This window comes from Taeniopygia guttata, chromosome 7 (assembly GCF_048771995.1).
Source record: "Taeniopygia guttata chromosome 7, bTaeGut7.mat, whole genome shotgun sequence".
NCBI classification, from domain to species: domain Eukaryota; kingdom Metazoa; phylum Chordata; class Aves; order Passeriformes; family Estrildidae; genus Taeniopygia; species Taeniopygia guttata.
In genome coordinates this window covers 19,080,896-19,093,597 of record NC_133032.1, presented here as the reverse complement: position 1 = coordinate 19,093,597, position 12,702 = coordinate 19,080,896, and the positions used below count along the sequence as shown (strand labels likewise).

At 37.7% G+C, this 12,702-nt stretch overlaps 1 protein-coding gene across 16 annotated transcripts in view; it reads left to right on the top strand.

Annotated features, from left to right (window-relative positions):
* Positions 1 to 12,702, top strand: part of ZNF385B (zinc finger protein 385B) — a 155,909-nt gene that overhangs the window by 76,199 nt on the left and 67,008 nt on the right. The window contains exon 1 of one of the 16 annotated variants that reach the window (XM_072932321.1): positions 3,334 to 4,235. The exons of 14 other annotated variants lie outside the window; for them this stretch is intronic. The gene's annotated coding sequence lies outside the window, so the exon portion shown is untranslated. Of the gene's footprint in view, positions 1 to 3,333; positions 4,236 to 12,702 lie in introns of those variants that run through there. One more of the 16 variants, XM_072932316.1, reaches the window with a different exon arrangement.

Here is a 12,702-nt window from a genome sequence, read left to right as displayed (position 1 = left end):
TCAAGCAGCTGTAAATGGTATCACTTTACTGTTTTAACAGTCTGCCTGTGGGATATTAGGAGCACTATCATTTTACTTTGAGACCCTGTTCAAGTTTGGCCATTAAGAAATAGTATCAAATAATGAAAGGGATGGGATGCTATTACAGCTTAATAATAGTGGAACAAACAAGCCAACAAAACCAAGTAAATAACTTTCTACAGGATTCCAATCAAATTAAATGTAAAGACTTACTGTTCTGTGCTGTGATACTTAAGAGCTAGTGATAGTCTTAATGTTCCAAAGATGCATTACCAGGATCTGAGTAGCATTTTGAGTTAACAGAAATGAGCAGCTTTTGTGAACTGGGAGGGTGAGTTGATTACAGAAAAACTAACCACAGAACACACATTCAAGCTTTCTAATACTTGTTCTAAATAGGAAAGATTCATCAAGATGCATTTAACATTCTGAGTCTGTAAACCTATGGATTTATTTTTGCTCCTAGTTGGAGTTGTAAGATTTGGGAAATTCTTCTGTTAGAGCGGCCTGAGAAGTACTTTGAGATGTAGTTATGCAAGTCTAACAAAAATTAGGATCTCTGCCCTGTCTTCGCTTTTTAAAATTTAACAAAGGAAATGCTTCTACTTGAAAGAGAGGAATTGCTTCTTGTAAATCTAAACATCAGAGATTGAAGCCCTAGACCCTTACAGCAAAGAAAGTGTAAGAAATATTAAGAAGCATAACAAAGTTTCTACAAAGTCAATATTTTCTATCCAATTGTGAGTCATTCTGTGCTTAAAAGTTATGTAATACTGTCAATTATGAATACAAATCCAGGGGGAATTTTAAGGCCTTTCATCAGAATTTAAAAACCATGATACCCTAAGGATTAATTCCCTAAGGAAATATGAACATAAATAATGACGTATCTGCTACTGACCTTTGAGAAAACATACAAACTCCAATTAAATGATATCTGGAATGTTTGTTCACACCAAAAGGATCAAAAAGATGAAATATAGACTTTCATCTGAAAGCAGCAAGGTTTCTTAATTTGAGCTGTTGCAAGGCCATTGCATGGGAGCTCCAGGGCAGCACTGCAGCTTCTCTCTGCCAGACTTCTTGAGGCATCAGATCTTCCCACATCTGTGCCTTCACACCAAGGAAGTCACCTTTTCACAGACAAGGAACTTCTTAGCTAATACAGCAAGAGAGTGGTTAAATCTCTGCTTTTAGTTGGTATTGGTAGAAGTTGCTGGGTGATCTGTAGTTGTGTTTGCCAGTTTCTGCATAATTCTTTTTTTGTGATTTCATAAACTTTAAAAGCTTTCTGTATTTGACCTCTGTTTACTGTTTGTCTTAAATGCAGTTCTCCCTCTGCACTTACAGAGTCTGAGAGCCCTACTTTTCACCCCGGCTTATCTAGATACTGTTCTTTATCTATGGTATTTAAAAATAGAAATATAGGAGCTGAAATACTAGGCAAGCTGCTAGCACTGCAAGTCAAGAGTTTATAATAATTTCAGTCATGTGAAGGAAGGATTCATACTTTGTCTGAAGAAGTTACATGTCTGGTTTTTTCTCAGGTTTCCTTAAATAAATTTAGCTGTGCTTCACATAGCTGCTAGTGCAGTGTACCTCACAACAATTTTGTGTAAATAGCTACTAAGTTTTAAATACACACCATTTCATTATGCCTCATATGTTATGAATGTATGCTAATCTTCAAATACAACTTGTCCTTGATATTATCAGTGTCTTGCTTTGTTTCTTGTTGAATTCCATCTGGAATTTTTTTCATTGAAAATTCTTTTCCAAAAGTCATTCCCTTTTAAAATAATCTTTCCATATAGTGTTTTAAATGGAAACCTTTTATTTCCTTTCTCAGAACACATTTCTTTAAATTATGTTTCAGGGAAGATTTTTTTGCTCCCAAGGTGGAAGCAATTCCAAACATGTTTGATAAAAATACCATTGGGACTGAGTCTGAGGCTGCCATTCAACTTGTTTCCTTTTCCCTTTGAGTTTTACCTCATGTTATGGTGTGTGGACTTCTTTCCCTTCCATTCACTCTTGACTGTGGGTGCACAAGGATCAGAAATGTCATTGTGGTTTATTATTATTATTTTCATCATCATGGGAGGTGGTGGACTCATCCTCCCTGGAGGTGCTTATGAACAGAAGGGCCTGTGGCACTTAGTGCCATGGTTTAGTTGACAAGGTGGTGTTTGGTCATAGATTGCACCCAATCATATCAAAGATCTTTTCCAATCTAGTTAATTCTGTGATTATTATTATCACTACTAATATTAGGATCTGTCTTTTCCCTTCCATTCTCCTTTTCAGGGAGGTGTAGAATTTGACTTGGCAATCTGTTAGCAGTGATGTGCCAGACTGTATTTTTCTGTCTGTAGCTGGGGCTGTGAGGAGGCTCAGACCCAGAATCCAGCAGCTGCTGCTGTGGGTGGGGTGGTGCCTGGGTCTCAGCCCCCTGCTGCCCCTGCAGATGCCCTTCTAGAGCTCACTTCGGTTTTTGAAATGAACTCTTTTCTTACTGGGCATCTGCCCAGGTGATTTGCCTAAGATGTGCAATCTGTGTGACTGAGCAAGCCTAGAGCAGGGCCTGATGAGGCAAAGCTGAGGTTGGATTAAGGTAACTCCTGAGTGGGGAAGGAGCTCATTTAAAATATGGTCTTGCCGTCTTTTTGATGAAGTTGCTTTTATATTCTTACTCCTGTTCTTGTAATTGTTTGCATCTTGTCCCTTAGCCGCTAGATGAGTGATGTCTGAATTATATCTTCTTCTCCCTCAACTGATAGAAAATTACTTGCTCAAAAGAACAAAAAAGTAGTGATTTTTAAGGGTTTTTCCACATTAAGCACCTTTTCTGTGGATCGGAATTTTTAAAACTAGAATCAACCTGTGTGTTTAATTTCAGTTTATCATTAAAATGTTCTCACTCAGCTGGAAACTCGCAAGCTGGAGGAACAGACCTCCACTGTTACAGCCTGCCTGCCCTTTCATATATTAACATTTAATACTTTTGCTCCTGTGTGAGCTCCAAAGTCAATTCAAGGCTTCTTAGTAAAAGCAGATTTTATCCAATGTGAGCAAAAGCTCACACTAGTCAGTGTGAAGTGTTCTTTCTAAGTGTCAACAAAATGTATTTTGGCACAGAGGCCAGGTTGTTGAAAGCTGAGGGTTCACAAGAGGCCATGGCAGAGGTGAAAGGAGCCTCAAGTGTGGGATGTCAGGGCTGTGGGGATCAGAGGCAGGGGGGTGAGAAAATTCAGTGACTGGGAAAGGATGTGCAGGAATCTTTCAGAAAGAAAGCCTGGTGAAGAGGAGGAAGAATCACTTGTGTATCTCAGTTTTCCTCCTTCTCTTATGCATTATCCCCTACTACTTGTCTTGCTAGAATATTCCTCCTGACTATTATCCTGCACCTTGCAGGACCAGATAAGCTCTGGGTATAGGCAGATAAGTCTGCTCATGGGGCAGGAAATTGAGGGGTTAAAGATCCTCCTGCTGCTGGGGGATGATCAGGCAGCAACCCCTGGGAACAGGTTTTGTGTTCATGCTACCACTAAGGCTTGGGAGAAGGGCAGTGGTGTTAAGTTGAGGGTGAGGTGAAGGCTCTTGGACAGGAGAATATTCTTTCAGCTGTCCGTGGGATGGCTTTGCAGGACAAAGATCTGATTTGTTGCATTCTGTTTGTACAAACCAGGGATAATCTGCTATTTATAGTTATCTTTAGAAATTCTCTGACTTCTCAACAACAGGATTCAAGACAGAAAAGGTAACACTTAGTCTGATCCCATGCATTCTGTTCACTCAGGAGCTGTGGGGCGATGGAAGGATTTCAAAACCTAGGACTGGAATCTGAAAGACCCCAAGTATCCCAGGGCTGAGTGCCCTCAGTTCACATCAGCTGCAAGTTATACTGTAATATGAGTTAATGGGGCAGTGAGCAGTGGGATTCAGCTGTTAGTCTGAGCTTCGGCACATACTCTGTACAGGAAGAGTCATGCTGGAGAGAAAGCAGATCTGTATGGCTAGAGGAAAAAATTCAAGGAGGGGAATCCTTGATTTTTTTTTCCTAGGTTGTGCTGTGTTTCTATGGATGAAGCAGCACTTTGCATGAGGTCGTGAGGCACTTTACTTGGTGAGGAAGATGAAGTATGAAGCTTCTTTATTGCTTCCCATTTTGAGACATAAGAAGAGAAAATATATATGTAAGAAGAGAGAATAAGGTAAGGTCTCTGTGTATTGACTGTTTTATCCTTCAGGGTGTGGGGCTGGAGTTAACATCTGCTGAGTTTATCTCGTGCCACAGCAGGGAGTCAGTCTTCTTTGCCTCTTCAGAACTACAGTGGGCAGGAGGAAACACAAGGCTCTTTTGTCGTTGCCTTTTTCTTTTTTTTTTTTTTTTTTTTGAGCAAGGTTCTGACTCAAATCTCACTATTGAAAATAAATTCCATTAGAACCTGAGACTCTGTACTGGCAAATAGCATCCTATTACTAAAGAATAACCATTTCTTGAGTATTAAGATTGCTATTCAGCTGTTCTTTTGTCTCTATGGCAACTTTAAGAAGTAACAACAAAGCAGTAGGTGATGTTGTCAGCCAAAAATCTGTAATGTTCAAGGGACTGTTGATAGCAACAAAACGGATGCCAGTGCAGGGTCACTTACAGCCAGTAATTGATACTGCACCTATGCCTAAAGTATAACAGCATGGGACGCTTGGAAGCAGAAAATACACCAGAAAAAGTAAGGTTGATGTAATTGGCAGTTTTTATAAATTATACATGAGATCCTGCTTTAAAATTCAAAACTGTGGTTTACCTTCCCTAATGGAATGAATTGCATGTAAAGTGAAGAGCTCCTTGTACGTACAATATATGCCATCTGGAGAGCAGCTCAAGCTTTCTTCTCTGTTTCTACATGGAACAGAGAACAAGAGCTCCTTTAGAAAAGTGGAGTCAGTTCCTAAAGGCAATAAAATTTGAAGTTCTCATCTAACTTCAGTGTTGATCTGAAAAAGGAAGTATGTTTAAAAAGAAAAGGCAATGCTTTTCTTAAAAATAATAAAAAGGGGTTGGGGTGGGATTATCATCAGTGTTTGATCTTAATCTCATGTTGTCAGGGATTTGGAAATTTTACTGACATGTAAAATTGAAAAAAGTTCAGGGGAAAAAAGCCATGAGAAGGTCAGACTGAACAATGATGAGACTACTGCTGGAAGCCAACTATGAGAGAAATTTTTTTTAAAGGGATGATTGATGTCAAAGCAGGGAGAATAGGAATTATAGTAGTTTTTATGTAGAGACATGCTAAATACAGAAATCCATTCTTAAGAAAAAGTAGTGACAGATTGTGTTAAATTAATGAAAATAAAACTCTATTGTTTTGAGTAATTTTTGTCTGATATTTGACAAATCTGTGTGAACTGCTGGTGCTGGATCTACTGTGAGAATTCTGCCTCTTAATATGTATGGATGCATGTTGTCGGTGCAGTGTGTACCAAGACACCTTTTGCAATCTTGAATTAGCTGAATTTGAGTGCCAGTTTCTCCAGTTAAAGTATTGTGTTAGTGTTCTGTATTTTGTGAAAGTCTCACTGCATTTATTGAATGTGGGGTTCCCCATTGTTTGAACTGTCTGTTATCAAAGAAGGCTTTTCTCCACCATGAGAAAGATGGAGGATGGAAAGTGCAACCAGCTGTTCTCCAGAGCTTACTTGGCAGCATCAAACAAACCCTATTTTAATGCAAGCAAACAGAACAGTTCATTCACTGACAACAGCACAGGATACCAGCTGATGTCTCTCTTAGACTTCAGAAAACTGGACAGATACTCATATGGTCCTTGGTTACCTGCTTGTGCCCTTAAACAAACATAATGATAGTGTATTTTATTTAATTTGTTGTATTCTACTAATTTAGCCTACTTGTACTAAGAAACACAGCCTACTCTTGCTTAAAGTTTGATTTCCTTATTTGTTTTCATTTATCTCAGATATGAAAGCTTTCTGAGCAGTCTTTTGGGTCTCAAAGTGTATAGATAAACACAAAGCATGCATTTCATTCAAATCAAATAATAGAGTTTCTGAAGTTCCCAGTTATTTCGACTTTAACACTCTTGATGAAACTGGAATTCTAACCTACATCATCAACAACCTTTCAAATATCAGTGTGTTTTGTGACAAAACTTAAGCTGAGATCTTACAGCATGTATTCAATTTTTCTTTGCTTACAGCAGCTTCTGCTGTGCCATTTGAGACCAGATCAGCTTAAAGGAGCAATGCAGCCACTGTTGTGGTTAACACTGGAACATTTCAAAGGAGAGCACTGTTACAAGCTATTTATTACTTGGTGCTAACAGCTCCCTAACGGTCCTGTGAAAAGTTCAGAACTAATTTTAATGAACTAATGAAATTTTTGTCTTGCTTATTTTCTCCTTTATTTTTTTTAAGTTTATACAGACATGTATCCTTCAAAAGATGGACCAGTTAAGGAAGCTGTCTTTGTAGTCAGCACTGATGTGGCTCTTTACAAGGGATCTCTTCCAGATCAGGGCTTGAACTTTGTGTGAAGCTGCAATGCTAAAAAGTGGAATAGTTTACAGGAAGGCTCTCAGGACAGCAGGCCACCATGGGTGGGGTGGGGACCCTCAAGGCAAGGTTTCCTGCTTTGCTGTGAGAGCCAAGTGTGTGCATGGTGCTGAGGGGAGATACCAGTGACATGGGAAACAGTGAGGCACCCTGCATATTCTACCAGTTCTGCTGTCAGCACATCATTGTGATATCAGCAACTAAGAAAATTGTTCAGGGGTTTTTATACTTTTAACCTACTCATGGATTTTTCTCATACATTCAACTATATGTAAAGCAGAACAAGATGCGAGAATGGTGGGAATCTTTTTTAAGAGTGAAATCAGCTTGGGTGAACGTTCTTGATGAGATTAATTGATATGGGTCACTACCAGTGGGGGTCTGTAGTTGCTGGGGCACTTAATGAAATTAACTTTTTTTAATGAGGGACAGGACAACAGTAGCTCATGAGACTGACAGACTCCTTTTAGCAGAGTGGTTGTAGTGCAGGTACTGGAGTTTTTCCTGTACCTGTTTGCTCTCCTGAGAAGGGCAGTTATGTATGTAAAGGTGCCAAATGTAGGTCTGTCACAGGACCTGAAGGCCACCAGGTAACCCCAGCCCAGCCTCCAGCTGAGCAGTGCCTGCTTAAGTCAGTATCCACTCAGGCTCGATTCTGAGAAGTCAAATCTGCTGACTCAATCAGTGACATTTTGTATCCCATTTTAGTCCTCTTCTCTTTGCTTGACTCCTTTGGGGAGCATTTCCCTTTTGATGTGTTGTAAATGTTAAATCTCACCAATTCTGTAAATTGTTCAATCTACAAGCAAAGCTATTATTGTACTAAATTCCAGCCCTATAAATGCTTCTGAAAACTGAAAGTTGCATGTATATATATATATATGTTTTTTTTTTTTTTCTGTGATTTATCACCAGTGACAATTTTCTTTGCAAGCCAAATAGATATTTATACTTTTGTAACACTGGCTTTTCCAGCATAAGCAAAACATGGAGCAGTGAAATTCCAGACCTTTAGGGGAAAGTGCTTTATATGTCTGTATTGTTCTTACCTTTATTAGATAGAACAGTTCTTTCTTGCTATTGAAGGATAATCCTTGAAATGCCTAAGCAGTTGTTATAATTCCATCAATTATTCTGCATCATTAACTGCTTCATCTTTATAATTATTTTCCTTTATATTTTCTTTTAAATAATTAAAGTTCCAGACTATGAGCAAGATCATGACACTTGTCATTATTTTCTATCTACTCTGCAAATATCATATAACCTTTCCCACCATTCCTTTAACTATGAATGTATTAGGTATTTTTGTAGCTTCTTGTCAATAGATCTGTTAAAAGATAACATTTTTTGGAGATACAAATGTGTATGGAAAATACACAAAATTCCATGGAACCACTCTTTTTTTTTTCCTCTTCTCTGCTAGCTTTTCATTTACCTGCTTTTCTTTTCCCACTGTTTTGAGTGCTATTTATAGTAAAGTGATTTTCAAATAATGTGGTGTTTGACTGACATTGTAGATTTAAGGTAGAATTTTTGATTTATTTCATGTAGATGGATTGGGTGACTTGAGATTCTGTGATTCAATGATCAGATTTTAATCAAAATGCTTTGATACATGTAGGAATAATAGCTGAAAAATGCTATCACTCCAGAAAGTAAATATAAGTCCTTGGACAGATATCTTCCTTTGTTGCCACTTGCACAAATCCTAATGTCCCTAAATGAAAACTCCTTCTGCTTTTTGCTGATTCAGCTCCCAGTGCTTGGCATGCAAGCTGGTTGTTACAGTAGATGTAAGGGACATGGCAACTAGCAGCTGTGCTCAGGGTGTTTTATCATGAATTTTGCTAGGAATGCATTATGAAACATTAGCATTTAAAATGAGATACAAGTGGTATTTAGGAATAAAATTTGTAAATCTTGTATTTACTGTGAAGATAAGCAATGCTGGTTTTGACTATGACGCACGCTTGTCCTTAATATGAAAATAAAAGTGTTCCATGAACAAAAGCTCCCAGTTCCATTACAGCTGTGGAACTTTCCATTTCATGTGCAGTGGTAGCATGACTCTGTACAAGTCACTTTGACAAAAATAGTATTTATATGAAGTGGAAAATTCCACTTGCAGAGTGAGAGGGAATTTTAGCAACCTTCTTTTCCAGATTTTGCAACTACTCCTGTATTGAGAACTACTAAATTGTTCAATTGTCAACAACCACATTTGACAGAAGCGTTAAAAGACTTTCTGCTTTACTTCTCCACAGGAATAGGTACATAATTCCAGAATTAAAATAAACACTGTAAGTGTTTATATTGTCTTCTGCATTTGAAGTGGAAAAGACTCCAAGTTCCATCAGGAAATAAAAATGCAAATTTGAAACAGAAATAAGTGTTCTTGTTTTTTAATCTAGAGCATTTTACTGCTCTATACAGAGAAATATAGAGCTATTTCTATCTATTTCTATGTTATAATGTTAAGCTTTTAACAGCTCTTGTGGAGGAAGGACTCACTTTTTTTGCTGTAAAATGGACATTGGGTTCTCATTGATGTTAACTGTTAACATATGATTGTGGTTTTATTTGCTTTTGTAAAATTTTGGTTTATTGATGTCTTGATCAAAACTCATGATAGAACTTTCTGAAAGATACGGCATCCTTGAAATGAAGCAAAGCCATGCTTGTCCTTCATAAAATAAAAGTTTAACGCTATCAATACCTTATTGCACATTATCTTTAACAAGTGCAATGATGGTTGCTGATCATCTGATCCTCTCCTATCAGTGTAGAATTGCTTCTCTTGTACATACAGTACTGCTTTATTCAGTCTTGATACAAATGCATGTGTTGTTGAGAATCTCAAAACCTCTTAGGAGATTATTTCCACACTTTGGTTCAGCTGAAAAAGGCTGCCACCGTGAATATTAAATCTCTATCAGAACAATCTTGATGTTTCATGATGTTTCCATGATGTTCAGACCTGTTTTTCTCACATATTTTTATTTCAATTCTCTCTGTTCTCCAGAACCTTTCAGAATTCTTCACCTCAGAAGTCTTTTAAATACCTGTACCCCCTCTAGCCTCCATACCTGCCATGTATTGTTCCAAGGGTGTCCATATTTAACTTTTTGTGTTTTCTAGACTTCCCAGAGCTTTCTTTACCTCAGTCTCTTTTCCGTTTGTAAATCCCTTCCCAGTTAAAAGTTACCTGCTGCTAATCACAATAAGCTTTTTCAGAGATGGACTTATGAGTCTTTCCTTCATGTCAAGGACACATGGATGGTTTGAGCTTTGTCCTTCATGCTGTGACCAAGTTATTAGGCTTCTATTAGGCTTTTTCCTCCTTCACCTTAATTGCTACTCTGGCAGATCTTTCTTTGTTACTCTCTCTTGCTCTTTCAACTCAAATATTATTTGGAAGCACATCAATCATTTTTACTATTTATACCTTTTTCTTATATTTCTCATTGCCCTGACCAAGGGCATTAAAATTTTTTTTTCAGACAAAATGTCCAGATATTTTAATTTTCTGTAGTTTTTTTGTCTAAGTCTTTTTAACTCTGCACCACTGCCTGATAGAGTGATTTATCAATCTATACCTAGCCCAACATATGAAGACTGGGTGGTTTTAGGTTGATTTACAGATTTTCTCTGCTGTTATATTTGAGCATGTGTCTACAGAAGTAGAAATACTAGGCAATACTCATCATGTTCAAACCTCTGTTATTATAGGCACCAAAGTTTGAAATCTCAAAGTTGGCTCTAGTTTTCTGATGCTTGCCACACTGGAATCCAGTTGCTCCTATGATTTCTTCTTATTCCCATTTGAAGTTAATTTTTCCTTTCTTTCACAATGGATCCCAAGAATTAAATAATTTGCTGCAGGTGAGCACTCATGTCACAGGATGACTGTTTATCAGTTTGTGTTGGAGACATATTTACTTTTCTTTTTTCATGTTAAATGATCACTCTTCTGAAATCCTTTGTTGCAAACAATGCTGTTAAATCTGGGGTGAAAAAAAAAAATGTTTATGGCTGTTTTGTATTCTGGCTCTGTTGTTGTCTAAGGACAAACCAGTCTTTTTTTTTTCCCTTTTCTTTCTTTCCTTTCTTTTATTCCAGTTGAGGCATTAGTCACAGTAATCAATTCATGTGTATTCCATAATTCAAGTGCGTTTCATAAAGCATTTAAAATATATGATAGACATTTCTACTATTTTATAATAGGAAACATATTTGAGGATTAAATTTAATTTTGCATGACTTTTTTTTTTTGTGCAACTTTGAAAAGTGTTTAATAGAAGATGTTTGAATTTCATGTCAAAAAATGTGTTGTACAATCCTGAAACTCTGTGTTGGCAGAAAACTGTAAGATTAAAAACTGTCTTTGCAAAGATGGTGAAATGGACCTTAAATAAAAAAAAAAAAAAAAACCCAAAGCAAACACCAATAGTTGTAGGTACCACCAGTGGAGGTGGAGGGGAGATCACTCCAGCTCCTGATTTGGGGACTTTGGTTAGAATCCTTAGGTTATATGGTACTGAGTGTATTCTGGGGTATAGTTTCACTCTGAAAGGCTGTACCTACTGGAGAGATACATGGCATATTTTAAACCCATTCTGGAATGCATGATGAACTGTGAAACTGTCTGGTGCATCCACAGAAACACACCAGCCTTGACCTTAACTAAGAAGCTGGTGTTTGAGCCTTCCCTTGCAGATTTAGCATGCTGCTGTAGCAGATATTTATGTAAGGTGTTATAATTCAGACATCTGCACAGAAATGGAGAGAGAGTTCAGTAGAATTGTTAATAGATAGAGGAGTGGGTGGGCTGTGATGCCCTCCCTGCACTCCACGTTGCTCTGCAGGACCGCCTTGCTGGGTTCCTCCTACAGGTGCTGCTCAGTGGAATGTCAGTTGTTCACCTCTTTCCAGCGAGTGTTGGCATGTTTCATGTCCTCAGTGGGCTTCTCTGTGCAGCAGTTTGAGAACTCTTAGTCAGCAAAGAGCATTTAGCAGTTTCTGTGGATGTAGATCCAACTGACGACATGAAATTGATAACAAATACTTTGGTACCTTGTCTTGCTATTGCTTTGCACTGGGGAAGGTTCACTGTAGTGTCTGACCTGGCAGCTGCTGCTTCTACACAGAGCTCCTCCAGCTGAAGTTATTCAGCCAAATTTCACACTTGTACTGCTGCTAATCCTGGTGATTCTCTGGATTTAAAAGGAATGATGGCAGATTTGCACTAGGTTAATAAATCCATGTTTGAATTATTTGACAGCATTTTTTACATCTTACATTGTTGCCCCAGATCTCAAGTTTATAAAAGGAAGCTTGCTTCTCTTGGTTTTGTAAATATGGGCAATTAAAAGGGAAAAGCAAAGTTATATTGTAAAGTATTTTAAAGATTTCTTTGTGTCTAAACATATACTCATCAAATGCCTTTAACTGTGACTTCAAAATCTTACATGAATAATTATTTATCCAAGAATTTGGGTAGCATTTCAGTGGTTTTGCTTTCCCTTTTGCTGGGAGTGGCATTATAGCTACTAGAAACGTCACTGGCGGGTGGAAGACACGCCTTTGCAATAGCAGTATTTTTCCTCCTTTGAGCTTTTTGCCAGTTCTTTCCACTTCACAAAACCAAAACACCCTTTCTTTGAATTATATAGTTTCAACTCTTATTGTTAAGTTTTGAATATTTTAGAAATACAAAGTCGTATTTCAAACCATATGCTTTCTGTTAAATTTGCATTGCCTTTAGTCAGAAAATCCTCTCTTCTGTCTTGCCAATCACAAAGTATGACCTGAGGTTTGAGACGTGTGGTACTCTTGAGAATTAATAAGAATGTTTGAATGTCAATTTAAAACGCAGTGATTGGGAATTTAAGCACATTCTTAAATCAGGCATGAGAATAGGGAAAAAGTGAAGGGCTCATTGCTTCTTTATCACTACTCAGAATTATAGGCTCAATTATTTACCACAGTATATAACCTGGGATTTAGAAGTGAAAGGGAAATATGCTACCTGTTCCAGAGGCAAGCTGGAGTCTTTCTGATGCTTAGATTCAACTTTAAACTAGCATTTAGGATACTGAATAT